Source organism: Magnolia sinica, chromosome 7 (assembly GCF_029962835.1).
Source record: "Magnolia sinica isolate HGM2019 chromosome 7, MsV1, whole genome shotgun sequence".
NCBI classification, from domain to species: domain Eukaryota; kingdom Viridiplantae; phylum Streptophyta; class Magnoliopsida; order Magnoliales; family Magnoliaceae; genus Magnolia; species Magnolia sinica.
In genome coordinates, this window is record NC_080579.1 from 14873695 (window position 1) to 14879028 (window position 5334).

The 5334-nt window shown below is 40.9% G+C and overlaps 1 pseudogene; it reads left to right on the forward strand.

The window, feature by feature from the left end:
• Positions 1–1967: 1967 nt before the first annotated feature.
• On the forward strand, positions 1968–5076 carry LOC131251989 ((+)-neomenthol dehydrogenase-like; annotated as a pseudogene).
• The last annotated feature ends 258 nt before the right edge of the window (positions 5077–5334 follow it).

Below are 5334 nucleotides of genomic sequence, written 5' to 3' on the forward strand. Positions count from 1 at the left end.
GTGTATTTGAAATGGGTTTTCTCCCCATGAATTCCAAAGATTATAACCTATTAGGATTAGCAATTATATCATTAATATGCTACAATGCATGGTAATTAAAAAAATAAAAATAAATAAATAAATAAATAAAATTGATTATTATTACTTTCATATTTTGTAAAACAAAGTAATTGACCATAGGCAATGTTCCTTTGCATCTCAACTTACCGTACCCTCATTAGTTAGATACATTTGGATGTAATTATGTCAATATATAAATATTCATTCATTTCGCATTATCATTTTAGGATCTTGAGCTGAAACTTTTGTGAAGCTCAAGAAATTTTCAATGGCAAGCATTCAATCCCCATGTTAGTTATGGTGTTGCCCATTTCTGCTTTTGATCTGCCCCCTTTTATCCCATTTAATAAAATTAATAAAATGACCATGCAAGAGGGATGAATGGTGTGGATATAACATATAAATCATGGTGGGGCCCACAAAACTATGCCACAATCCATGTCATGTATAATTAGGAAGGAATACCATGATTTAACAGCCAACAATATCCAATCAAAGATAAAGAGTAATGATATTAATAATATATTATTGTGGTAGTCCATGATCCAAACATGCCCCCACCCATTCAAAATATAAGAGAGTAGATTCAGTCCCATCTTTATACCAACTTGTTATTTCAACAATAGCTCCATGGCAATGAGAGGGAGTGAAAGGCAAAGGCACATATCATCTTTTCCAGCTAGTATTCCTGAGTGGGCAACTCTCGGGCCTGAAAATCAGAATTTTGAATAGGGCCGGTCCTACAGCCCAGCCTGAAAGAGGTCAAAATCTGGGCTGAGACCTACTCCCGGCCCGGCCTGTTAACACCCATAGCTGATACAGGTAGGCTCCTCTCTTTGTATTATCCATTGTTAAATACCCAGATTTATCATACATTGGCAATTACCATGGAAAATATGAAAACAGTAGCCCTTAAATATTAATAAAAACAAACGTCACTACAGCTATCATATCTTCCACGATTCTCACTAATATTATATAACGGTAATGAGAAATGATCCAGTGGAGCACTGTCAGTTATAATATTCCCAGTTGCAATGGGGCATTTGGACAGTCTAATCGATCTAAATACTCCTATCACCCATTTTATGGCCTACCAGACAAAAATCACGCCATCTTAACATCCTATCAATAGCTCAGGAAATGAACGGTCAAGATCGTTTACATAAAAATAATTTGTACCATTTATTTATCAGACCCCATGGCGGATTGCTCATGCTTCTAAGAATCATATATATCAGGCAATCCTAACAACCCCGCCCATCGCTTGAAAAACATTGGCTATTAATAATTTTATTTTATTTTTGAGAGAGAGAGAGAGAGAGAGAGAGAGAGAGAGATGCGATGAATGTATTAGATCGTCCAATCTGCATAATTTTCCCAGGGTAGCTCATTTGAATCTACTGGACAGTCCAGATCCATCGATTGCACTGCCCAAGTGTCCTCATTGTACTAGGAGCACCGTAACTCGTAGTGCGATTACAAAACTACAATTAGGGGAATCATTTGATACTCTGGCAGAGTATGATGCTTAATACGCAGGCACTCCAAAAATGTACACGTAGCATACATTAACAGAAACTGAAGGGTTGAAATAGGACAGCTGGAGGTTTTCATATCTAACCGTCCAATAGATGTTCATCAATCTGATAATCATGTAACCCAATAACTATAATTTTTAGTCCATGGTACATTATAACTGGGGCCCATTAGTCTGTTGGAATCAACTGTATGCTAGGTATGCAATTTCAAAATGCCTGACTACATCCATCACGCACTGCCCGAGTATCAAATCAAAGCTCATCTAATATAAATTATCATATTTTTCCGACATCCAAAGACACCTACTTCATGTCAGAGCTCGTCTTATAAATAATAATATTTTTGGGACATCTAAACGGGCCCACATCTCCATTTAGGAGTTTAAAGCTGAATTCTCCTCCTCTTTCCCAAACAGCAAAAAAAATGGGCATCAACAACAACAGCAGAAGCAACACTGAAGAGAAGTAAGTGAATTTTTATAATTCTATTTCATTTGAAACACAATCCAATCTGTTTCCAATTTCATAGTATGTGTCTAAGTTCTAATAGTGGCATTTTTTGTGGTTGAAGGATTGCAGTGGTCACTGGGGCCAACAAAGGAATCGGGCTCGAGACTGTTCGCCAGCTGGCCCGCCAGGGTGTTACGGTCATATTAACGGCCCGAGATGAGAAGAGAGGGATTGAAGCAACGGCATCGATTAACGGCAATGCGGGGCTGCGTGATTTTTCATCAGTTGGATGTTCGTGATCCTGATAGTGTTGCCTCATTAGCACAATTCATACAAACAGAATTTGGTAGACTTGATATCTTGGTAAGTAAAAAACATAACTCTAGGGAAGATTAACAGCCTTTGAGGGTCCTTACTTCTGCTCCTGTAGTAGAATCTTAGGAGTTTCAACACCGGGTCAAGGGTTCGAGTACCCAATGGTGTTGAAATTCCACTATAGCGTGAGTGTGTGGTGGTGTGTGTGCTTGTGAAAATAATAATAATAATAATAATAATTTTAAATTAAATTTTAAAAAAATAAATTTAAAAATTTAAAAAAAAAAAAAAACAGCCTTTGATTCTATTTATTAGGAGCCCATTGAGATCTGTCCAAGCCCAGCCCGCAAACCAAAACTTACGCTCGAGGTTGGGCTAATCCCATGATGGCCAAAAACTATCAGGCCCAGGCCCAAGCCTTGACAGATCTGAGTTGTTCAGAAAACTCTTGATGGAATGCGTGGTCCACCATGTTGTTTGTATATGATCGAACCCAGTCATCAGGTGCATCCCACCAGTATTAAGTGATTCCAGGATCGAGGCATTCAAAAAATTTATTAGGTAACGACATTGAATGTATGGCTGTAGGCATGATTGTACATTGCTTCCAGTAATGTGTCCACCCTGTTTTTTTAATTAGGATGATTCTTGGGATGTACGTTGCCGATCATGAGTCTCACCAGATGCACGGCTTGGATTATACGTACGGCGGATCCCCACACGACTGGAATGTATGGTAATTAAACGCATATGATCATTCCCATGGATGCATGCATGCATCCATTTGCATGCACACGTGTGCTCAAATGCCAATCCACTGAGTAAGGCTCCACATGGAGGGCGCGGACTGCCTGCAGCGCCGGCTGCAGAAAGATTCTTCAGCCCTAAGCTGTGTGGGGCCCACCATGATGTATTTGTTATGTTTAGGCCGTCCATCTGTTTTGGCTGCTCATTTTAGGTGATGGTAGGTAGATCCAAATTTCAACCGGACAACAAGACAGGAAACAGTGGGGATGATTACGCTCACCGTTGAAAGCTTTCTAGAGCTCACCGTGATGTTTGTTTGCCATCCAATCCGTTCATAAGGTGACTCAGACCTGGGTGAATGGAAGACACAAACATCAGCTTCATCCAAAAGTAATGTGGCCCTCAGGAAGTTTTAAATGGTAAGATTTCAATCCCCACTGTTTCTGCCCGTGTGGTCAAGTCGAGCTTTGGATCTGCATCATCATGTTTAGACTCATGCCCTGAAATAAGCCAGCGAAACAGATGGACGACCTAAATATAACAAATACAGCACAGTGGCTCCCATAGAACTTAGGGCTGCAGGAAATCCTGGCAATCCACATCCCACCATATGGAGTCATACGCCAGTCGAGATTCGAGGAAGTACTATATATATATATATATATATCCTTCTTTGCTTCTTGTCGGCATAGCTTGATTGATAGTTAAGAGCGAGAAAAGGCTTAGGCCCAGGTCCATCCCTTGGGCCCATAAAAAAACTCAAATCCAGCCCAAAATTTGGCCAGGTCAAGGTGGGCCCATTCAAATTACAGCCATACTTGCTTACTTTCTCAATCATCTTGTTACAGGTGAACAATGCCGGAGCATCAGGCGTCATAGTCGACGTCGAAGGCCTGAAAGCCTTAAATATCGACGTCGTGACTTGGGTAAACCTTATCTAACGCATGATCATCATATTTCTATGAGATTGAGATGTACGGTTCTGATCGCTTCTGATCAATGTAGCTCTCAGGCAAGGCCACCAATATGGTCCGAGAAGTGACTCAGCACACTTACGAGGCTGCAGAAGTATGCCTCGATACCAATTACTACGGTTGCAAATGTGTGACCGAAGCGCTCATCCAACTCTTACAACGGTCCACTTTCGGCGCAAGGATAGTGAATGTCTCTTCCCTCATAAGCGAGCTGAGGGTAATAGCCCAGGCCCACCCATAGTTTAGCCATCTTCTATTTGTTACTATTGTTAGTTTTGTGCATTTGGGGTCCTTCATTTGGGAATCTAGACCGTTAATCTACTGGTCATCACCATGGACGGTAGATACCTCCAAACAGCCTAATGTTTAAGCACTAACCAGTTTTTCGTTTGCCTCCAGGGGATTCCTAACGAAGAGACGCGGAGCAAACTAGCAAACATAGATAATCTAACAGAAGAGGGATTGGAAACACTACTTCAACAGTTCCTAAAGGACTCAAAACATGGTATGATTGAAGCGAACGGATGGTGTATGATGCTCCCCGCTTATAGCATCTCGAAGGCAGTGTTGAATGCTTACACCAGGATCCTTGCCAAGAGGTACCCCGACATGTGCATAAACTGCGTGCATCCCGGGTATGTTGATACTGATATCAATTGGCATACAGGGCCTATGACCGTTGAAGAGGGAGCTAAAGGACCAGTAATGGTGGCTTTTCTGCCCAATGGCGGCCTGTCGGGGCATTATTTCAATCAGACAGAAATGGCGGAGTTTTAATGGACTTTCTCGTCATGTTTGGATGGGGCTATCGAATCAAATTGCAATAGTAGTTCAATAAAGTGGTGGTCATAAATTGCGATTTCACTAGTCTTTTGTGTTTATTTACTCACAAGTTTGTCTGTGTCGTCAGTGGAATCAAGGAGACTATAAACCAATTAAGTGCTTTCGATTGAGTGTGCTCTAATACATCCAATGCTTTGTGAGTTCAACATTCTTTTTTTTTTTTTTGGTTAGCTTGTTAGCACACCCACTGTCAGTTCACACTTTACTGTTAGCCACCCCCACTAGGGAATCAATACCAAGACCACAGTGTTGAAACGAGGTATCTACCACTTGAGCTATGGATCAGGGTGTATGTGATTTCAACATTCTAATACACCCAATGCTTTGTGATTTCAACATCATGCAATGCAATGCTGTATGAGGTGATGCATCTGCCACAGATGCATAGCAAAGTATGTTTGGAT